We start from the raw sequence: 25,077 nt of genomic DNA, 5'->3' as shown, positions 1-25,077 counted from the left end.
AGTATACAGCACTTATTATATTCTGCTTTGTATTGAAGGTACAGTTAGCTCTTTGTTGATTCATTTTTTATGTGCTGCCAACACTGTCATCCCTCCTGTGATGCCTGGACCATACCTAAGTTAGGGAATAGCTCCCTGGTGTACAGTAATCTTTCAATCCCAACCCATGAGCTACGAACATTTGCACAATTTCACAAATTCTGGGGGTATCATGGGCCTACCATTTTCTTTCACTCTCATTTCTTTTTCTGATTAAGTTTTTTCACATAAGCCACCATTTCTCATGGCAGTGCATTTGCTCTGTTGCTTCTCTTAATCTTTCTGAACGTTGACACTCAGAGTAAGGAAATCAAATCCCTGACTAGCACCCTATACAGCAGAATATTATTTAGGCTGTATGCTGGTTTTAAAGCATCAGCCTCTGCCACATTGGGATCTCTTCCTTGCCATCTTCTCTGAGAATCCTCCATTTCTGCAAAATTGCTAAGTGTTCAGACTCAGCTTTCTTCGTGATTTCTTCAACTGTTTTTTCTCAATCTTTATTCCCAGACAAAATTATCTTTTCTATCCCAGAGCACTTTTCTCAAGAAAAGATCAAATTTTATAAGCTGACAAAAAGGAATCAGTTAATTAAAAAGTTGGCAAACATAATAGCATATAGTAATTTTCTTCTCTTTTGTTTCACTTTTCTTCCTTCCCAGCCCCTTCTTTTCCTGGTCTCCTACAAACAGAACAGTTCATCAAAATGTTTTAGAATTATGCCCAACTTTTTTTGTTTTTTCCTTGCTTATCATTATGATGATGATGAAATTTTGGAGTAAAATCAAATATACAACACAAAATTATGCTTAAATAAATTTTAATATACCCATATTTTAAATACTGTCCAGCTAATAAAAATGTGTTTTCTTAAGTATGATTATAGTCATCTCTCAGAATCCATGGAGAATTGGTTCCAAGACCACTCCAATACCAAAATCCACAGATGTTCAAGTTCTGCAGTTGACCCTGAAGAACAAATATATGAAAATTGGCCCTCTGTATCTGTGGGTCCTGCACAGTCCGCTAATACTGTATTTTTTTTCCAGTTTATTGAATCTGTAGATAGGAACCAATGGATACAAAGGGCAAACTATATTACAAAGTTTCTCTTATGGGTGCCATACATATATTTCCCATACATATAGATAGTTTTGATTTTTCTAATGAATTAAATATTTAAGTAAATACTTAAACTATTAATAAAAGGAAACATGCAAATAGCAAAATAAAAATCACTGTTTACCAGATTATATCTATCAATTTATGTCTACCTATATCACTTAAAAGTATCATTTGTCTAAACACTTGACAAAGTTGTTTTTGCAACTTAAAAATACAGATATTTCCAAATTAATTGGTGAAAGTGGTTTGTTCTTGAAACTTAATTTACATTTCTTTGATTACTAGTGAATACCCTGAAGATTGAATAATCTTTCAAAAATATTGAAAGCTTATACGCTTTCCTTTGTGTCTTGAGTACTCTTTTTCTTTAACCATCTGAAGTAGATGTTCAAAAATTTTAATTGATTACTAAGAGTGTTTTCTATGATAAGAATGTTAACTCACTGGCCACCATGCATATTTATGAATTGTTTTCATGTTAGTTCCCTCTCTAGGGGCATGCCATCAAATATAGTCCCATTTTTTTCTTTATAAATATAATGGTAATGATATTTACTGAGTGCTTTAAATAAGCAAGGCACTCTCCTAATGCTTTATTTTCATTATCTCCTTCATTCCTTGTAACAAGTACATGACAAAGGTCCTATTTTCTCCTTTTTCACAGATGGGTGAATTACAACTTAGAAAGGTCAAGTAGCCTGCCTAAGGTTACACAGTTTGTTAACAATAGAGAGAGAATTAGAATGGTTTGACCTCTGACAGTATATTTCAAAGTAGAATACAATGCCATCTCGATATCTATTTTTGTGTCTATACACTTCTTTCTAGATTTCTCTGGCTGTTATTTTATCTATCTGGACATTTACATTATTTTAATGTTGATATAAGTTGTAAGATGTATATCCAACTTTATTCAATAAACTATTTTGGAAAAACCAACTAATTTTCAAAAGAAAAATTATCTATCCTTTGTGAGTTGAAGACATGGAAATTGAGTAGAGATGTAAATACTGCATTAAAATGGTGATAGACAGAATGGTGGGAAACAAGTTTTGCAATACAGGTTTGGCATAAGCTGAAGCACGTGATAAAAATGATGCTATTGAATAAAAAAACTTCAGAAGCCCATTTAAGTGATACATGACAATGAAGATTAACTTTGGTAGTTAAATTAGGGCCTGGTCTTAAATGCAGGCTTTACTGTGGCACTGATTAACCTAAGAATGCTACTTAGAAACCATGAAATAACAATTATTTCATGCTAATACCAGAGTCCCCGAGCAAAGTTAAAGGTAAATATAAATATCTCTAGTATCTCCTCTCTCCATCTCTCTGAGAAGTGCCTGTTCCTATTTGACTAGTCTCAGGTAGAGAATAGGCTAATGCGTGACTTTCTAAGAGAAAGTTAGTTGGCAACGTGAAACAGCAAAAACAACTATAGATTGAACCAAAAGATGCATAGTATTTATTTAGGAAGATTAAAAGTGTCATTTTTATTTCTAGAGCCCTCTTTAGAGCTCTTTTATTTCTAGAGCCCTTACATAATGAAATAAGGTAAGACACTTCTCTACCTCTCTCTACCCTTTGTCTTCTTTGCTAGACAATTAGGGGTGATCTCACCATTGGGAACCTGCAAAGTTTGGTTGCTAGTTTAGGTTCCAGGCATACCTCTCTGTCAGAAGCTAATTATATCCCACTAAGTCTACAGGAATTCTTGGCTTCAGTTAGATTTTATATCTGGTCCTGGAATGTCTCAGATGGCCCTTCCCAATGCAGTGACAGCATAGAAGTACATGATAACCATAAGAAACACAGATCTGTGCTTACGGCTTTATAGACTAAGGAAAAGGAGCTTTGTATTTCGAATAGAAAATGACTGCCTAAGGCAATTTTCATGGAAATGGACAAAAGAAGAATACATTTCTGTTAGTCACAATTTCTTGAGAAATTTTTTTATTTCACCTTCATTATTATATTTCCATTGTTGATAGTTTTTATAGAGTTGTTTTTAATTGGTTCTGGATAGAAATGCAATGAGTATTAAATATAAAAATACTTCTAAACAACTTACCTGTGATTTAAAGTTTCAGAAAACTTATGATGTCACCTTTCAGCTGTCAAAGTGCTATTTACATAATCCTCAGTGAGAACACACTTTTTAATGACGGTGGAAATGTTGCAATGTGTGATAGGACCCAGGTTTAAAAGTGAAGTATTTTTATTGAGACAGAAGAAATTAAATGGAAAAAAAAGAAAAACTATAAGGAAAATATTTAACCTACTTTAGTAGGTAGCTTTTCACTCTTCAGAAATTCTTGGCACAAAAATTTAAACTTGAAGTTGACATGGCAATAGAGCAGAACTCCCAAATCTTATGATATCTACTTGGACTACCTTAAACTACGTTTCTGTGAAAAGGGGCAATAGAAGCCCAGTATGGGTGTTATTTTTAGGTGTTTGTCAATGTACTGTCCGATAATATGAAAATAATAGATAATCCTGAAGTGTTAATTCTCTGAGTTCTGAGTAGCCATGGTGTTAATTTTTTTTTGTTTTGTTTTTAGGAAAACAGACGATTTGCATGTCATTTTGGCTTCAAATGCAAGATTATTTTTTCTATAGAATCAAAACTAGAAGTTACCTTAAACACAGAGCTTTAAGAAACGGGACAATGATGAAGAACTAAAGAGATTGTTGAAGTAAATAGATGGATGGAAAAATGGATGACTGAATGATTGATGAATGGATTGATAGAGAAGTGTTTCCATGAAAATGTCTGGATTTGGATGATAGTTTTCACTGTGTCATATACCCTTTTTATCTTGACGAGCATTTATGGAAAGTTATTTTCTGGGATAATACTTTAGATCCAGAAAATTCTACTATAAAAAAGATATTTAGACTTCAAGCTTTTACTATGAATAAAATGAAAAGAGTCAACGTTCTAATATTGCTGTTATTCATAGATACGAGTCACCACAAAGATGCTCACAAAATTAGAACTGCTTTATTTGTAGTAAAATGTGCAGAGTAGAGTCAAACGGGCCTGGGTTCAGCTCTTGCCCCTTTCACTTACTTACTGTATGAATTTGGACATAGTACTTTATCTTGCTGATGCTCAGTTTTCTCCAGTGTAATAAGACAATAAAATACCTCATAGAGACCAAAAGCGAGTGAGTGAGATAACAAATATAAAACACTGAATATAGTGCCTAATCCAGAGCAGGTGCTCCACAAATAATGATTATTTTATTTGTAATAGGTACTATAAAAATACATATTAGAAAGTAAAAAGATGTATATTTGGTGCAGACTGCAAATTAGATAAACAACTACAAAGATATTTATCCCCCTGTGGCATTCTACTCAAACTGTGACTGACTTTCAGTTCACTTTGCTTGGAGTTTTGTTTAGTGGGTTTTTAATAGGAGCACTGGACTGGAGCAAAACTGGAAGTTAAATTTCATTATAGAATTTCCAGAGATCAAGGCTAATATGCTGGTTATCCTCAGTCAAATAAACTGTATGATTTAATTTAGTGCAGGCCCTGTGATACTTCATTTTATATTGCCTTTTTTTTCCCCTCATTTCTTCATATATCTACCCTCTACTCATACACCCTATCCATGGCTATGTCTCATATCTCTCCAGTGATGAAACAGAGTTGATCATATAGTGGCTAGTCAATATAAATTACCTGAATAATTCATGGCAACTGTCCTTCTCTCTTCCCTCAGAAAAGAACTCCTCACTCTCTCGCACCCTAGGGAGAGTATTGCACATTCATTGTAACATAGGATATGGCAGGACACGTATTTGTTCTGTTGTTATCATCATACTTCTTAACTGTCTTTAAAGACATGCATACTCTTAAACAAGTCTCCCAATGTTGTCATACTCTAATATGAAAAGGAGTTCCAGCTGTCAGGATTTCTGTTCCGAAGTTAAAAAACTAAACTTCTTTCCTCCCCAAAACGATAACGAATGCAATAATGATAAGGGAGCTCAGATGTAATCATGAATCTCTTACAGAATGCAGGATGTGCTCATAAACCCTTGCTAAATATCTTTCTTTGTAACCCAAATTAGATTTATTAGAAATTCTAATCTCAGAGTTGGCCTTCAGTAAATGTTACATGAAATCAACTGTGCCTAATCCCCAATTTTCTAGAGCTGGAATGGAGGATGTTCTTACATTTAACTTTCATTTAGTTCTTTGTACAAACATTTCTTCCCTGTTTATCATGTGAAAGAGGCCAATTTCCAGCAAGATATCTAATTTTTGTCATCTATATATTGGTAAACAACAGTGAGGAAAACATAAACACACTTGACAGCTCTGGGGCTTTTATTAAAATTTTTTTTTCAGTGATTACCTTCTTTTTTTTCATTATACTTTAAGTTCTAGGGTACATGTGCACAACATGCAGGTTTGTCACATATGTATACATGTGCCATGTTGGTGTGCTGCACCCATTAACTCATCATTTACATTAGGTATATCTTCTATTGCTATCCCTCACCTCTCCCCCAACCCCACGACAGGCCCCGGTGTGTGATATTTCCCACCTTGTGTCCATGTGTTCTCATTGTTCAATTCCCACCTATGAGTAAGAACATGCAGTGTTTGGTTTTCTGTCTTTGCAATAGTTTGTCCCTCCCCCAACCCCACGACAAGCCCCAGTGTGTGATATACCCCACACTGTGTCCAAGTGATCCCATTGTTCAATTCCCACCTATGAGTGACAACATGTGGTGTTTGGTTTTCAGTCCTTGTGATAGTTTGCTCAGAAGGATGGTTTCCAGCTTCATCCATGTCCCTTCAAAGGACATTAACTCATCCTTTTTTTATGCCTGCATAGTATTCCATGGTGTATATGTGCCACATTTTCTTAATCCAGTCTATTATTGATGGACATTTGGGTTGGTTCCAAGTCTTTGTTATTGTGAATAGTGCCGCAATAAACATACATGTGCATGTGTCTTTATAGCAGCATGATTTATAATCCTTTGGGTATACACCCAGTAGTGGGATGGCTGGGTCAAATGATATTTCTAGTTCTAGATCCTTGAGGAATTGCCACTACTGTCTTACACAATGGTTGAACTAGTTTACAGTCCCCCCCCAACACCCCCAACAGTGTAAAAGTGTTCCTATTTCTCCACATCCTCTCCAGCACCTGTTGTTTCCTGACTTTTTAATGATCACCATTCTAACTGGTGTGAAATGGTATCTCATTGTGGGTTGGATTTGCATTTCTCTGATGGCCAGTGATGATGAGCATTTTTTATGTGTCTGTTGGTTGCATAAATGTCTTCTTTTGAGAAGTGTCTGTTCATATCTTTTTGCCCACTTTTTGATGCGGTTGTTTGTTTTTTTCTTGTAAATTTGTTTAAGTTATTTGTAGATTCTGGATATTAGCCCTTTGTCAGATGGGTAGATTGCAAAAATTTTCTCCCATTCTGTAGGTTGCCTATTCACTCTGATGGTAGTTTCTTTTGCTGTGCAGAAGCCCTGTAGTTTAATTAGATCCCATTTGTCAATCTGGGCTTTTGTTGCCATTGCTTTTCGTGTTTTAGTCATTTAGTCCTTGCCCATGCCTATGTCCTGAATGGTATTGCCTAGGTTTTCTTTTAGGGTTTTCATGGTTTGAGGTCTAATTTAATCTTTAATCCATCTTGAATTAATTTTTGTATAAGGTGTAAGGAAGGGATCCAGTTTCAGCTTTCTACACATGGCTAGTCAGTTTTCTCAGCACCATTTATTAAATAGGGAATCAGAATCTTTTTCCTCATTTCTAGTTTTTGTCAGGTTTGTCAAAGATCAGGTGGTTGTAGATGTGTGGCATCATTTCTGAGGGCTCTGTTATGTTCCATTGGTCTGTATCTCTGTTTTGGTACCAGTACCATGCTCTTTTGGTGACTGTAGCCTTATAGTATAGTTTGAAGTCAGGTAGCGTGATGCCTCCGGCTTTGTTCTTTTGGCTTAGGATTGTCTTGGCAATGTGGGCTCTTTTTTGGTTCCATATGAACTTTAAAGTAGTTTTTTCCAATTCTGTGAAGAAAGTCATTGGTAGCTTGATGGGGATGGCATTGAATCTATAAATAACCTTGGGCAGTATGGCCATTTTGCACGATATTGATTCTTCCTATCCATGAGCATGGAATGTTCTTCCATTTGTTTGTGTCCTCTTTTACTTCATTGAGCAATGGTTTGTAGCTCTCCTTGAAGAGGTCCTTCACATCCCTTGTAAGTTGGATTGCTCAGTATTTTATTCTCTTTGAAGCAATTGTGAATGGGAGTTCACTCATGATTTGGCTCTCTGTTTGTCTGTTACTGGTGTAGAGGAATGGTTGTGATTATTGCACATTGATTTTGTATCCTGAGACTTTGCTGAAGTTGCTTATCAGCTTAAGTAGATTTTGGACTGAAATGATGGGGTTTAATCATGTCATCAGCAAACAGGGACAATTTGACTTCCTCTTTTCCTAATTGAATACCCTTTATTTCTTTCTCCTGCCTGATTGCCCTGGCCAGAACTTCCAACACTATGTTGAATAGTAGTGGTGAGAGAGGACATCCCTGTTCTGTGCCAGTTTTCAAAGGGAATGCCTCCAGTTTTTGCCCATTCAGTATGGTATCAGCTGTGGGTTTGTCACAAATGACCCTTATTATTTTGAGATATGTCCCATCAATACCTGGTTTATTGAGAGTTTTTAGCATGAAGGGCTGTTGAATTTTGTTGAAGGCCTTTTCTGCATCCATTGAGATAATCATGTGGTTTTTGTCTTTGGTTCTGTTTACATGATGGATTACATTTATTGATTTGCATATGTTGAACCAGCCTTGCATCCCAGGGATGAAGTCAACTTGATCGTGGTGGATAAGTTTTTTGATGTTCTTCTGGATTCGGTTTGCTAGTATTTTATGGGGGATTTTTGCATTGATGTTCATCAAGGATATTGGTCTAAAATTCTCTTTTTTGTTGTGTCTCTGCCAGTCTTTGGTATCAGAATGATACTGGCCTCAAAAAATGAATTAGGGAAGATTCTCTCATTTTCCATTGATTGGAATAATTTCAGAAGGAATGGTACCAGCTTCTCTTTGTACCTCTGGTAGAATTTGGCTCTGAATCCATCTGGTCCTGGACTTTTTTTGGTTAGTAGGCTCTTAATTATTGCCTCAATTTCAGAATCTGTTATTTGTCTATTCAGGGATTCAACTTCTTCCTGGTTTAGTCTTGGGAGTGTATATGTGTCCAGGGATTTATTAATTTCTTCTAGATTTCCTAGTTTATTTGCGTAGACGGTCTTTATAGTATTCTCTCATGGTAGTTTGTATTTCTGTGGGATCAGTGGTGATATCCCCTTTATGATTTTTTATTGCATCTATTTGATTATTCTCTCTTTTCTTCTTTATTAGTCTTGCTAGCAGTCTATCAATTTTGTTGATCTTTTCAGAAAAGCAGCTCCTGGATTCATTTATTTTTTGAAGGGTTTTTTTTTGTGTGTGTCTCTATCTCCTTCAGTTCTGCTCTGATCTTAGTTATTTTTTGCCTTCTGCTAGGTTTTGAAATTGTTTGCTCTTGCTTCTCTAGCTCTTTTAATTGTGATAATATGGTGTCAATTTTAGATCTTTCCTGCTTTCTTTTGTGGGCATTTAGTGCTATAAATTTCCCTCTACACACTGCTTTAAATGTGTCCCAGAGATTCTGGTATGTTGTGCCTTTGTTCTCTTTGGTTTCAAGGAACATCTTTATTTCTGCCTTTATTTCTTTGTATACCCAGTAGTCATTCAGGAGCAGGTTGTTCAATTTCCATGTAGTAGTGCCTTTTTGAGTGAGTTTCTTAATCCTGAGTTCTAGTTTGATTGCACTGTGGTCTAAGAGACAGTTTGTTATAATTTCTGTTCTTTTTTTTTGAGACAAGAGTCTCTGTCGCCCAGGCTGGAGTGCAGTGGTGCGATCTTGGCTCACTGCAAGCTCCGCCTCCTGGGTTCACGCCATTCTCCTGCCTCAGCCTCCCTGGTAGCTGGGACTACAGGCGCCCGCCACCACGCCCAGCTAATTTTTTTGTATTTTTAGTATAGATGGGGTTTCACCGTGTTAGCCAGGATGGTCTCGATCTTCTGACCTCGCGATCCACCCGCCTCGGCCTCCCAAAGTTCTGGGACCACAGGCGTGAGCCACCACACCTGGTCAATTTCTGTTCTTTTACATTTGCTGAGGAGTGCTTTACTTCCAACTATGTGGTCAATTTTGGCATAAGTGCGATGTGGTGCTGAGAAGAATGTATATTCTGTTAATTTGGGGTGGGGAGTTCTGTAGATGTCTATTAGGTCTGCTTGGTGCAGAACTGAGTTCAATTCCTGGATATCCTTGTTAAATTTCTGTCTCGTTGATCTGTCTAATATTGACAGTGGGGTGTTAAAGTCTCCCATTATTATTGTGTGGGAGTCTAAGTCTCTTTGTAGGTCTCTAAGGGCTTGCTTTATGAATCTAGGTGCTCCTGTACTGGGTACATATATATTTAGGAGGGTTAGCTCTTCTTATTGAATTGGTCCCTTTACTATTATGAAATGGCCTTCTTTGTCTCTTTTGATCTTTGTTGGTTTAAAGTCTGTTTTATTAGAGACTAGGATTGCAGCCCCTGCTTTTTTTGTTTGTTCTCCATTTGCTTGGTAGATCTTCCTCCATCCCTTTATTTTGAGCCTATGTATGTCTCTGTACGTGAGATGGGTCTCCTGAATACAGCACACTGATGGGTCTTGACAATATCCAATTTGCCAATCTATGTCTTTTAATTGGAGCATTTAGTCCACTTGCATTTAAGGCTAATACTGTTATATGCGAATTTGATCCTGTCATCTCGATGTTAGCTGGTTATTTTGCTCATTAGTTGATGCAGTTTCTTCCTAGCATCGATGGTCTTCACAATTTGGCATGCTTTTGCAGTGGCTGGTACTGGTTGTTCCTTTCCATGTTTAGTGCTTCCTTCAGGAGCTCTTATAATGCAGGCCTGGTGGTGACAGAATCTCTTAACATTTGTTTGTCTGTAAAGGATTTTATTTGTCCTTCACTTGTGAAGCTTAGTTTGGCTGGATATGAAATTCTGGGTTGAAAATTCTTTCCTTTAAGAATGCTGAATATTAGTCCCCACTCTCTTCTGGCTTATAGGGTTTCTGCTGAGAGATCTGCTATTAGTCTTAAGGGCTTCCCTTTGTGGGTTACCCGACCTTATCCCTGGCTGCCCTGAACATTTTTTTCCTTCATTTCAACTTTGGTGAATCTGACAATTATATCTCTTGGAGTTCCCCTTCTAGGGGAGTATCTTTGTGGCATTATATGTATTTCCTGAATTTGAATGCTGGCTTGCCTTGCTAGGTTGGTGAAGTTCTCTTGGATAACATTCTGCAGAGTGTTTTTCAACTTGGTTCCATTCTCCCTGTCAACTTTCAGGTACACTAATCAGACATAGATTTGGTCTTTTCACATATTCCCATATTTCTTGGAGGCTTTGTTCATTCCTTTTTACTCTTTTTTCTCTAAGCTTTTTTCTCACTTCATTTCAGTCATTTGATCTTCAATCACTGATACTCTGTCTTCCACTTGATCAAATCAGCTACTGAAGCTTGTGTATGCGTCACATAGTTCAAATGTCTGGAACCACATTGAAACAATATCAACAAATAAACTTAGGCTGCTATAATGTACAGAAATACAATTACAGTCATAAAACTGATGGAATTCTAGAATAAAGGAGAAACTTGCGTGATTTTTTTTTTAATCTTGAAGATCATTTGTACATGAGAACCAAAGATTATAACCTCCATTGGTTATATCAGTATAAAATGGAGCTTACTCTCAAGTCTGAAACTCAGAAGCTGACAAAGCAACATAGAAGACATTCTGATAAGTTATGGAGAAGTATTTTGTGGAGGTAATTTAATATTTTTCTTTTAAAGTTCATAGGTTGACTTGCTGTGAACTTATAGTTCAGTAATCTATGGCACTGAGTGAATAATGAAAAATGGCCTGCTTATACTGCCGGAGTAGGAATGAGTTTTTTGTGTGTGTCTTTTGGAGCCAGAAAAGAACTGGGATGACTAAGGAAAACATCTGAGCCCATTGAACAAAATTAATACATATTTTTATCACTCTTAATTTCTAGCAGATTGCAAGAAATGATTGTATGAAAAGTCAGTGCATCTCTAAAGAAGAGAGAAAAGCAATAGTAGGCCCTAGTGAATTATTAGATATGGTTGAATAGAACAGATTTTACACAGCCCTTAATGTATATTCTTATATGGCAGAATTTCTATTAGATTCTATAAATGTAATGCATGAAGTGAGCCAAGAAGTTTTGTCCAAAATAAGATAAGGTACAAGGTGGGGAATAGTTAGATTTGTTTGAAAATAAATGTAGATCAAACATATACTGTCTGGCCTCAAATTTTTAAAAATCTGGAGGACACTGTTTTGCTGATAAAATTCTGTAGGTGATATTATAACCTGTCCATATCATAGTGCATTACCAGTAAGTCTATCTTCTCTTAGTCAGTTTTCTTACAAACCCTCATCCTCGTGTCTCTGCTTGACCTCTGAGACTTTAGTATTTCTTATTAATAAGCACAGATCCTGATTCCACTATTGACTCTGAATCTTAAAACCTATGTGTTTTTAACTGCTGCCTCCATGCTTGCTTGCTGTCCCTCACTCTGTCCTTAAATCAGATTCTAAAAACTGCTTCTGTGTGACTCATTTTCATGGTTGGAAACTAATTTTATTTTCATCTTTGCCAACATTCTTCACCTGGCTATTGAGACCACAAATGTGCCACTTTTTAAAAGTGGAATATGTAAACAGTTTTAGCTGATCGATATTCTAAACAATAAACACTCCTGTTGAGCTAATTTTTATCCAAAACACATCATCTTTCTCCATTTAATCTATTGCATATACTTCCCCACCTGCCTGAAATAATCTTTCAACTGTTTTCATTTATTAATATCTAACTTCCTTATCTTCTCTTTTATCTTTTCTGACCACTGCTTTCTTCCCTAGTTTACTCTCCCCTACTACTGTTTTAAAAAATTATTATGTGGATAGAGATTTTGAAGGTCTACTATGTCATATCACCTTCTACTTCTCCTGCCTTTAGTGCAAATGTACCAACTACAGCTACAGAAATATTTGGTAAACAAAAGGAAGCAGTCATGGAGTCAATCAAGCATACAATGACAAAACTACAGAAAGAATCTGAGTCCTGATGGTATACTGGACTCACGACTGGGTCTTCTAATGGGATAATAACAACAATAATAACAACAAATATTTATTATATTCAATCATAGGTTTTTAATTTCATCCAGATTTATTTTAAGTAATAAAATAATAAATATTGTTGAATGCATGAATAAACAAGTGAATATAGGCTTGCTCATTGCTAGCTTAACTCCCAATAGTCTTTCTCCTTTTAATTTTTGTACATTTTGCTTGGTAACATTCTATATAGAATTATTATTAGGTCTTTTTTGCATATGTGCAATCTCATCAGAATGAATTATAGACCTTTCAGAAACAGAAGATGAGATTTATTTTTCTTTCTATCTCCACCAGTTTCAGGATCAGTATGTAGTAGGAACTTGATCATTCTGATGGTAATGATGATGATGATGTTGTTAAAGATAATGGTAATAAAACACCTGCGGTAAAAAGAATTTAATTCTACTGTCAATGGCTCACTCATTTCAAGCCATGCCTGGCTATATTTCATTATTTTCAAAGAAAGCCACCATGATAAACATCAGAGTTCATTGGAACTATAAAAACATCAGTTATCCTTAAATTTGTCACTGCTTCTATCTCATGTTGAAGAGGCCTTTGACAAGGTCTCAGTGCGTACCCGCAATGACATGAGCCTGAAACTCACAAATGTGCCCACACTAGTTTACAGACAATCGAGTGATTCTTAGGGAGAACAACAGCTTGAGCTAAATTTTTATCAGTGAAGCCTGTTCTTCCACAATCAAATAATTTTTTACTCTCAGTTTTGCTTAAAAATATGGTGCTCTTTTTTTCACTCTATTTAAGGTCAACCTGCCAAGGGTAGAATACAAATGAGTAAAGATGGATCCAAAACATATGAAAATGAGAGAACCTCTTCACTGAAACATGACAGAGTAGCCAGAATTATTTTACAGTCAATGTCTGTTCTTAACAAAGTTTAAAAAGTTAACACAGCTCTTAGTGGGTATCCTTAAGGCTGGAGCTTTTCGTGAAACGTCCTTTACAAATACAAATGTAATAAAAATAAAACCTGCTAAAGTCAGGACTTAAAAACATTTAGAGGGAAGGATTGTGGGTTATTGATTCCCCTGTTACCTTTTCTGGTATTTGTTTTTGTAAAGTATACATTAGGCCTTATTTACTCTGGACTAGACAAAGTTACCATAGCTTCTGCTCCTGCCCGGATAATTTTACCCCAAGTGACTATTAAACTCTAGAAATAAAGCTATTTAAGGACAAGAGGTTGTTGGGTTGATTAGAAAAGTCTCAGGATGAGGTTTTGAAAGTTTGTCAGTTTGGAACAAGGTTTTATCTCCTTAATCAACTGAAGCTAATATCTTAATCATGAAGCCGAGATTTCTCTTTGCAGATAATACTTTACCACCTTCACATGCTTCAAATACAAGGCAGTTTTTCTCCAGCAGTCAGAAGAATCAGCCACCCTCTTTTCTATCTCATCTTCTTTATATTTTCTTGTGAACTCTTAAGGGTTATGCCTTTTTCCAGTTCCTGAAAATAAGCAGTTTCTAAGCCATTGTAATCCTGATGTTGTATCTTTAACTTTTAAGATACTAAGAGACATACAAATGAACTTAAGATATTATAAAGCAAAGCATATGTGCATTGATGGTTATAATCCCTTACTTTGTTCTGACTTTAAATAAGACAAAATAGACAAAACAAAACATATATAAAACAAATTTTTTTGATCCTCAAAACAATTTTGGATGATAAGTTGAGAAGAAAAGCTATTCTGGGATTTCAGATGAGAAAGCATAGGTTTACAGAAAGACTTTTTCAAAGCCTGAAAACAATAAATGGTGAAGCTAGAACATCACTGTGCATCTTCTGAAATTAAAAAAGTGGGTTTCCTGTCCCACACAGAGCTGTCACTCAACCTCCATGAAAAAATGGGATGACTACTCCCAAACACCTAGCAAACACCAATGCATTTTAAAGTAAGCATCCAGGGATTACAAAAGCCAAGAATAGTTCTTTTTTTATTCTTTTACAAACAGCAGCTGTTGATAGTCTACAACACTTCTAAAAACTCAGCAAGACACTTATATTAGAGTAGTTTGAATATTTAAGATTGTGCTCCATAGAATTCAAATTTATCCCCAAGCTTCTGACGCCAGATCGTAGAGGTCTGCTACTACTCCTTTTTGTGTTTCCTTGGTATTTTCCCCAGAGAGGAAAAAAGGCCACATCAATGAAGATTGCCAATGTGATTACGTCTAGAGTGACAAACCAACTAACCAAAAGGATAGACCTAAGTACATATTTGTAATAGTCAATATTTTCAACTATATTTGTGGCTATGTGTGAGTAATGTATTGTATCTATATAGCTATTACTATTTATGTAGATGGTACTAATGATAATCAAGGAGTTTATTACATTATTTTAAACATTTTAATAAATTAATGAATGATGATAGAGGTCAATTTTTACAAAGAAGAGTGCAGTAACTCTTTCAATACAATTCTTACACATGTATAAATGGTTTAGTTGATGAATAATTATCTAAAATTAATTACTTAAACTATAGATAGATTTCTTTTTTATTTTTGTTTTTATTTTATTATACTTTAACTTCTAGGGTACATGTGCATAACGTGCAGGTTTGTTACATATGTATACTTGTGCCATGTTGGTGTGCTGCACCCATCAACTCGTCAGCATCCATCAATTCATCATTTATATCAGATATAACTGCCAGTGCAATCCCTCCCCCTTCCCCCCTCCCCATGATAGGCCCCGGTGTGTGATGTTCCCCTTCCCGAGTCCAAGTGATCTCATTGTTCAGTTCCCACCTATGAGTGAGAACATGCGGTGTTTGGTTTTCTGTTCTTGTGATAGTTTGCTAAGAATGATGGTTTCCAGCTGCATCCATGTCCCTACAAAGGACACAAACTCATCCTTTTTTATGGCTGCATAGTATTCCATGGTGTATATGTGCCACATTTTCTTAATCCAGTCTGTCACAGATGGACATTTGGGTTGATTCCAAGTCTTTGCTATTGTGAATAGTGCCGCAATAAACATATGTGTGCATGTGTCTTTGTAGTAGAATAATTTATAATCCTTTGGGTATATACCCAGTAATGGGATGGCTGGGTCATATGGTACATCTAGTTCTAGATCCTTGAGGAATTGCCATACTGTTTTCCATACTGGTTGAACTAGTTTACAATCCCACCAACAGTGTAAAAGTGTTCCTATTTCTCCATATCCTCTACAACACCTGTTGTTTCCTGACTTTTTAATATTGCCGTTCTAACTGGTGTGAGATGGTATCTTGTTGTGGTTTTGATTTGCATTTCTCTGATGGCGAGTGATGATGAGCATTTTTTCATGCGTCTGTTGGCTGTATGGATGTCTTCTTTTGAGAAATGTCTGTTCATGTCCTTTGCCCACTTTTTGATGGGGTTGTTTGTTTTTTTTCTCGTATATTTGTTTGAGTTCTTTGTAGATTCTGGATATTAGCCCTTTGTCAGATGAGTAGATTGCAAAAATTTTCTCCCATTCTGTAGGTTGCCTGTTCACTCTGATGGTAGTTTCTTTTGCTGTGCAGAAGCTCTTTAGTTTAATTAGATCCCATTTGTCAATTTTGTCTTTTGCTGCCGTTGCTTTTGGTGTTTTAGACATGAAGTCCTTGCCCATGCCTATGTCCTGAATGGTACTACCTAGATTTTCTTCTAGGGTTTTTATGGTATTAGGTCTAACATTTAAGTCTCTAATCCATCTTGAATTAATCTTCGTATAAGGAGTAAGGAAAGGATCCAGTTTCAGCTTTCTACTTATGGCTAGCCAATTTTCCCAGCACCATTTATTAAATAGGGAATCCTTTCCCCATTTCTTGTTTCTCTCAGGTTTGTCAAAGATCAGATGGCTGTAGATGTGTGGTATTATTTCTGAGGACTCTGTTCTGTTCCATTGGTCTATATCTCTGTTTTGGTACCAGTACCATGCTGTTTTGGTTACTGTAGCCTTGTAGTATAGTTTGAAGTCAGGTAGCGTGACGCCTCCAGCTTTGTCCTTTTGACTTAGGATTGTCTTGGCAATGCGGGCTCTTTTTTGGTTCCATATGAACTTTAAAGCAGTTTTTTCCAATTCTGTGAAGAAACTCATTGGTAGCTTGATGGGGATGGCATTGAATCTATAAATAACCTTGGGCAGTATGGCCATTTTCACGATATTGATTCTTCCTATCCATGAGCATGGTATGTTCTTCCATTTGTTTGTGTCCTTTTTGATTTCACTGAGCAGTGGTTTGTAGTTCTCCTTGAAGAGGTCCTTGACATCCCTTGTAAGTTGGATTCCTAGGTATTTTATTCTCTTTGAAGCTATTGTGAATGGAAGTTCATTCCTGATTTGGCTCTCTGTTGGTCTGTTACTGGTGTATAAGAATGCTTGTGATTTTTGCACATTAATTTTGTATCCTGAGACTTTGCTGAAGTTGCTTATCAGCTTAAGGAGATTCTAGGCTGAGACATTGGGGTTTTCTAAATATACAATCATGTCATCTGCAAACAGGGACAATTTGACTTCGTCTTTTCTTAACTGAATACCCTTTATCTCTTTCTCTTGCCTGATTGCCGTAGCCAGAACTTCCAACACTATGTTGAATAGGAGCGGTGAGAGAGGGCATCCCTGTCTTGTGCCAGTTTTCAAAGGGAATTTTTCCAGTTTTTGCCCATTCAGTATGATATTAGCTGTGGGTTTGTCATAAATAGCTCTTATTATTTTGAGGTACGTTCCATCAATACCAAATTTATTGAGCTTTTTTAGCACGAAGCGCTGTTGAATTTTGTCAAAAGCCTTTTCTGCGTCTATTGAGATAATCATGTGGTTCTTGTCTTTGGTTCTGTTTATATGCTGGATTACGTTTATTGATTTGCTAATGTTGAACCAGCCTTGCATCCCAGGGATGAAGCCCACTTGATCATGGTGGATAAGCTTTTTGATGTGCTGCTGAATCTGGTTTGCCAGTATTTTATTGAGGATTTTTGCATCAATGTTCATCAGGGATATTGGTCTAAAATTCTCTTTTTTTGTTGTGTCTCTGCCAGGCTTTGGTATCAGGATGATGTTGGCCTCATAAAATGAGTTAGGGAGGATTCCCTCTTCTTCAATTGATTGGAATAGTTTCAGAAGGAATGGTACCAGCTCCTCCTTGTACCTCTGGTAGAATTCAGCTGTGAATCCATCTGGTCCTGGACTTTTTTTGGTTGGTAGGCTATTAATTATTGCCTCAATTTCAGAGCCTGTTATTGGTCTATTCAGGGATTCAAATTCTTCCTGGTTTAGTCTTGGAACAGTGTAAGTGTCCAGGAAATTATCCATTTCTTCTAGATTTTCTAGTTGATTTGCGTAGAGGTGTTTATAGTATTCTCTGATGGTAGTTTGTATTTCTGTGGGGTCAGTGGTGATATCCCCTTTATCATTTTTTATTGCGTCTATTTGATTCCTCTCTCTTTTCTTCTTTATTAGTCTTGCTAGCGGTCTGTCAATTTTGTTGATCTTTTCAAAAAACCAACTCCTGGATTCATTGATTTTTTGGAGGGTTTTTTGTGTCTCTATCTCCTTCAGTTCTGCTCTGATCTTAGTCATTTCTTGCCTTCTGCTAGCTTTCGAATGTGTTTGCTCTTGCCTCTCTAGTTCTTTTAATTGTGATGTTAGAGTGTCCATTTTAGATCTTTCCTGCTTTCTCTTGTGGGCATTTAGTGCTATAAATTTCCCTCTACACACTGCTTTAAATGTGTCCCAGAGATTCTGGTATGTTGTATCTTTGTTCTCATTGGTTTCAAAGAACATCTTTATTTCTGCTTTCATTTCGTTAGGTACCCAGTAGTCATTCAGGAGCAGGTTGTTCAGTTTCCATGTAGTGGAGCGGTTTTGACTGAGTTTCTTAGTCCTGAGTTCTAGTTTGATTGCACTGTGGTCTGAGAGACAGTTTGTTATAATTTCTGTTCTTTTACATTTGCTGAGGAGTGCTTTACTTCCAATTATGTGGTCAATTTTGGAATAAGTGCGATGTGGTGCTGAGAAGAATGTATATTCTGTTGATTTGGGGTGGAGAGTTCTATAGATGTCTATTAGGTCCACTTGGTGCAGAGATGAGTTCAATTCCTGGATATCCTTGTTAACTTTCTGTCTCTTTGATCTGTCTAATGTTGACAGTGGAGTGTTGAAGTCTCCCATTATTATTGTATGGGAGTCTAAGTCTCTTTGTCAGTCTCTAAGGACTTGCTTTATGAATCTGGGTGCTCCTGTATTGGGTGCATATATATTTAGGAGAGTTAGCTCTTCCTGTTGAATTGATCCCTTTACCATTATGTAACGACCTTCTTTGTCTCTTTTGATCTTTGATGGTTTAAAGTCTGTTTTATCAGAGACTAGGATTGCAACCCCTGCTTTTATTTGTTCTCCATTTGCTTGGTAGATCTTCCTCCATCCATTTATTTTGAGCCTATGTATGTCTCTGCATGTGAGATGGGTCTCCTGAATACAGCAGACTGATGGGTCTTGACTCTTTATCCATTTTGCCAGTCTGTATCTTTTAATTGGAGCATTTAGTCCATTTACATTCAAGGTTAATATTGTTATGTGTGAACTTGATCCTGCCATTATGATATTAACTGGTTATTTTGCTCGTTAGTTGATGCAGTTTCTTCCTAGCCTTGATGGTCTTTACATTTTGGCATGTTTTTGCAATGGCTGGTACCGGTTGTTCCTTTCCATGTTTAGGGCTTCCTTCAGGGTCTCTTGTAAGGCAGGCCTGGTGGTGACAAAATCTCTAAGCATTTGCTTATCTGTAAAGGATTTTATTTCTCCTTCACTGATGAAACTTAGTTTGGCTGGATATGAAATTCTGGGTTTAAAATTCTTTTCTTTAAGAACGTTGAATATTGGCCCCCACTCTCTTCTGGCTTGTAGAGTTTCTGCTGAGATATCTGCTGTTAGTCTGATGGGCTTCCCTTTGTGGGTAACCCAACCTTTCTCTCTGGCTGCCCTTAAGATTCTTTCCTTCATTTCAACTTTGGTGTATCTGGCAATTATGTGTCTTGGAGTTGCTCTTCTGGAGGAGTATCTTTGTGGCGTTCTCTGTATTTCCTGAATTTGAATGTTGGCCTGCCCTACTAGGTTGGGGAAATTCTCCTGGATGATATCCTGAAGAGTGTTTTCCAACTTGGTTCCATTTTCCCCCTCACTTTCAGGCACCCCAATCAGATGTAGATTTGGTCTTTTTACATAATCCCATACTTCTGGCAGGCTTTGTTCATTTCTTTTTCTTCTTTTTTCTTTTGGTTTCTCTCCTCTCTTCATTTCATTCATTTGATCCTCAATCGCTGATACTCTTTCTTCCAGTTGATCGAGTCGGTTACTGAAGCTTGTGCATTTGTCACGTATTTCTCGTGTCATGGTTTTCATCTCTGTCATTTCGTTTATGACCTTCTCTGCATTAATTAGTCTAGCTGTCAATTCTTCCACTCTTTTTTCAAGATTTTTAGTTTCTTTGCGCTGGGTACCTAATTCCTCCTTTAGCTCTGAGAAGTTTGATGGACTGAAGCCTTCTTCTCTCATCTCATCAAAGTCATTCTCTGACCAGCTTTGATCCGTTGCTGGCGATGGGCTGCGCTCCTTTGCAGGGGGAGATGCACTCTTATTTTTTGAATTTCTAGCTTTTCTGCCCTGCTTTTTCCCCATCTTTGTGGTTTTATCTGCCTCTGGTCTTTGATGATGGTGATGTACTGATGGGGTTTTGGTATAGGTGTCCTTCCTGTTTGATAGTTTTCCTTCTGACAGTCAGGACCCTCAGCTGTAGGTCTGTTGGAGATTGCTTGAGGTCCACTCCAGACCCTGTTTGCCTGGGTATCAGCAGCAGAGGTTGCAGAAGATAGAATATTGCTGAACAGCGAGTGTACCTGTCTGATTCTTACTTTGGAAGCTTTCTCTCAGGGGTGTACTCCACCCTGTGAGGTGTGGGGTGTCAGACTGCCCCTAGTGGGGGATGTCTCCCAGTTAGGCTACTCAGGGGTCAGGGACCCACTTGAGCAGGCAGTCTGTCCCTTCTCAGATCTCAACCTCCACGTTGGGAGATCCACTGCTCTCTTCAAAGCTGTCAGACAGAGTCGTTTGCATCTGCAGAGGTTTCTGCTGCTTTTGTTGTTGTTGTTGTTAACTGTGCCCTGTCCCCAGAGGTGGAGTCTACAGAGACAGGCAGGTTTCCTTGAGCTGCTGTGAGCTCCACCTAGTTTGAGCTTCCCAGCAGCTTTGTTTACCTACTTAAGCCTCAGCAATGGCAGGCGCCCCTCCCCCAGCCTCGCTGCTGCCTTGAGGTTAGATCGCAGAGTGCTGTGCTAGCAATGAGGGAGGCTCCATGGGCATGGGACCCTCCTGGTCAGGTGTGGGATATATTCTTCTGGTGTGCCCGTTTCCTTAAAGCGCAGTATTGGGGTGGGAGTTACCCGATTTTCCAGGTGTTGTGTGTCTCAGTTCCCCTGGCTAGGAAAAGGGATTCCCTTCCACCTTGCGCTTCCCAGGTGAGGTGATGCCTCACCCTGCTTCAGCTCTTGCTGGTCGGGCTGCAGCAGCTGACCAGCACCGATTGTCCGGCACTCCCTAGTGAGATGACCCCAGTACCTCAGTTGAAAATGCAGAAATCACCGGTCTTCTGTGTCGCTCGTGCTGAGAGTTGGAGACTGGAGCTGTTCCTATTCGGCCATCTTGCTCTGCCCTAGATAGTTTTCTTTAAAAACAGTTTATCAAAATGTGTTGGAAAGAGTACATTAAATGTGTAACAAAAATATTGGGGACAGAGGCCAATTTTCCTTTTTTTTTTTTTTTGTATCTGAGGCACCTCCTTAGGACCTGTAGACAATAGTCATGCACTGTATGTTCAATTCTTGGGTATGGGCATGTAATTTTGAATTAAGAAGGGCCATTGGAGTCTCTCTATACAATATCTCGTTCAAAATTTCCTCATATCCTATTTCTTTATGAATATCTATCTTTGCTGGAATAGTTCAGTAAGAGGAGATCTATGTTGTATGATACAAAGAGACAAGTTCTTCAATTGTTGAAAACTTTCTCATTTGAATCAAAACCAGAAGCCCTGTAACTCCCTTGCAATGGTTTGAGTCATTTGTAACAGAAGAGAGAAAATCTGTTGCATTTCTATTTCTCACTGTTTTTAATATTAACAATTCTTATTTTTGTCTAAAGGCAATATATAGCTAGTTTCTTTGATAGTTCTTAGAGCAATACAATTTCTAGACCTTTTGCAATATGGAGGAGCTTCCTTTAACCCCAACCTCCATTTTGCCAATGCTTCCCTAAAAATGAAGAACCGTTAGTGAAGCTTGAGCTTCAGAAGTGATTTGACCTATGTAAAATGTGGCAGAACTATGTCCATTATGTCAACAAAATCCATATATTAATGAAGTCTAATTCTATTTGTACTACATTATGCCCTTCTATTCATTTCACATAGAGGTTTTTTAGGCAGGCTTTCCTGATCCCAAACTCATTAAATTAATCTTTTTGGAACTAAATTCAAAACTATAACATTTTCCCAGTTTTTTTAATGCTATTGATGATGAAGTATTGCTTCAGTCAGGAGGATGATTTTGAATCTAAAGTCAGCTATGGTATTATATATTTTCTTAGTTTTGTATGATCATAATTTTGATAAACATACTTTTGATAATATCCTTTAAATGTGGTGAATCACTGAGTTTTGCAAAGTCAAAGGCAGAATTGTGGAAACACCACATAGAAGACTATTTTAAGTTGAGGAAGAACTGTTATATGACATTTTAAGTGGCTGTCAGAGTAATTTTTCTACCAATTGTGAATCTATATATCTATGTTATCCTAAAACTCACATCCTTCCATTTAACAATAAGAATGTTATATAAGACTTTGAGAGAAGTTAAACAAAAAAACAACAGAAGCTGGATCTAAGGAATTCACTTGTTTCAACTACTTTACACAATGTTTACAATGACAAAGCAAACAAAAACACCAAGTGGGGGAAGGTTTCCCTAGTCAACAAATGGTGCTGGGATAATTGGCAAGCCACATGTAGGAACATAAAACTGGATCCTCATCTCTCATCTTATACAAAGTCAGCTCAAGGTGGATCAATGACTTAAATCTAAGACCTGAAACTATAAAAATTCTAGAAGATAACATCAAAAATACCCTTCTAGACATTGGCTTAGGGAAAGATTTCATGACCAAGAACCAAAAAGAAAACGCAACACAAACAGAGAGTTGGGACTTAATTAAACTGAAGAGTTTTTGCATGGCAAAAGGAACAGTCAGCATGGCAAACAGACGACCAACAGAGTGGGTGAAATTTTCATAATCGATAGATCTGACAAAGGACTAATATCCAGAATCTACAAAAAACTCAAATTAGCAAGAAAAAAAATCCTATCAAAAAGTAGGCTAAGGACATGGATAGACAATTCACAAAAGAAGATATACAAATGCCATCAAACATGAAAAGTGACTAACAAACATGAAAAAATGCCCAGCGTCACTAATGATTAGGGAAATGCAAATCAAAATCACAATGCGTTACCACCTTGCTCCCATAAGAATGGCCATAATGGAAAAATAATACATGTTGGCATGGGTGCAGTGAAAAGGGAACACTTCTACACCATTGGTGGGAATGTAAGCTAGTGCAACCACTGTGGGAAACATAGTTTGAAGATTCCTTAAAGAACTAAAAGAAGATCTACCACTTGATCCAGCAATCCCACTACTGAGTATCTACCCAGAGGAAAATAAGTCATTTATATGAAACAGATGCTTGCACACGCATGTTTATAGCAACACAATTCACAATTGTAAAAATGTAGAACCAGCCCCAGTGCCCATTAATCATCGAGTGGATAAAGAAACTGTGGTATATACTTATGATGGAACACTAATCAGCCATAAAAAGGGACAAATTAATGGCATTCACAGTAGCCTGGATGGGATTGGAGACCATTATTCTATGTGAAATTACTCAAGAATGGAAAACCAAACATTGTATGTTCTCACTCATAAGTGGCAGCTAAGCTATGAGGAAGCAAAGGCATAAGAATGATACAAAGGACTCAAGGAGAAAGGGTGAGAAGGAGGTGAGGGAAAAAGACTACAAATTGGGTTCAGGGTATACTGCTCGGGTGATGGGTGCATCAAAATCTCACAAATCACCCCTGAAGAACTTACTCACATAACCAAATACTACTGGTTCCCCCAAAATCTATGGAAATAAAAAATAACAATAAATAAATAAATAAATAAATAAATAAATAAATAAAATATTTGCAGTGACAGTTTTGGCATGACAAATCCAAACTGACTCATCAATTATCTGTTTAATAATACACTATAACATTTGAATATAATAAAACAACAAAACAGTCCTCTAATTCTCAATGTCCACTTTTTTGTTCATTAATATTTTGTTTTGGCAGAAGGTAGACCAGCATAGTTTCAAAGTATGTGAGACAGTTTTGTTTATTGTTTGCCACATTCTATTTGTAATTTGATAACCATTTTTGGAGAAAATTATGTTTTTCTTCAAGAATTACAAAATGTGGATAAATGAGTCCATAGTATACGGTACCGTATTTTTAGCAAGTTTTTAAAATTTTGTTTAGACTTCTTAAATTTCACTTTTTTAATGACAAGTAAAAACTGTATATATTTAAGGGGTGCAGAGTGATGTTTTAATACCTATAGTATATGTAGTTATTAGATCAAGGTAATTAGCATATTCATCATCTCAAACATTGATCACTTCTTTATGTTGGGAACTTTCAATATTCTCCTTCTAGCTATTTGAAACTGTATATTATTGTTAATGATAGCCACCCTACAGTGGTATAGAACATGTTTTATGTTTTTTTTTTTTTAATTTGAATATTTTAAACTTATTAGATGCTGAAAGACATTTTATACCTTGGCCTCAATTCTTTTTCATACTGTAAAATATGAACAAAGACTCCCTTGTGGGAGAGATCCATAAGGTTTTGCATCATTTTTTTTTTTTTAGCATGTTTTGAAGTTATCCTATTTTTAATTCAAATATTAGCAAGTGTCCTTTGGATTTTCTTTTCTTCCCCATACTTAAGGCTTATTTTATGTTTACCAACAAACCAAGCAATCAACCAGCCAACCAACCAATTAAAACAATAAAATCTCAGCATTTCTGTGAGTTCATTGATGGAGCATTTTGTGAGTTCATTTATGAGGCATTTTAATCTTACTCTGCTTCCTGATTATTGTGATGAGGTGAAGGTTTACAAAATGGTGAAGAGGACCACAAGAGAAAGAAACAGAAGAGGAGTATCCGTAATGTGTTCTTGGGTCTTCATATGTCTATTTTATAATCATTGCTCAATCTAAAGTTATGTTCCAGGGGCCTCAGACTAAGCCTTGGGAGTCCAAACTCTAAACAAATTGCCCTGGTATAGATGCTGAACTCTCTATTCTTTCCAGGTTTAGGACTGCCTCCAAAAAGAAGGTAAATGACTTGCCTCATAGAGTTACTACCTGTAATATGCAGCAGGAAAAGAAGGCAGGCAATGACTCATAAGGCTGTGAAGAGTGG

This window comes from Rhinopithecus roxellana, chromosome 21 (genome assembly GCF_007565055.1).
Source record: "Rhinopithecus roxellana isolate Shanxi Qingling chromosome 21, ASM756505v1, whole genome shotgun sequence".
NCBI lineage: Eukaryota > Metazoa > Chordata > Mammalia > Primates > Cercopithecidae > Rhinopithecus > Rhinopithecus roxellana.
Note: the sequence above shows the minus strand (reverse complement) of the source record.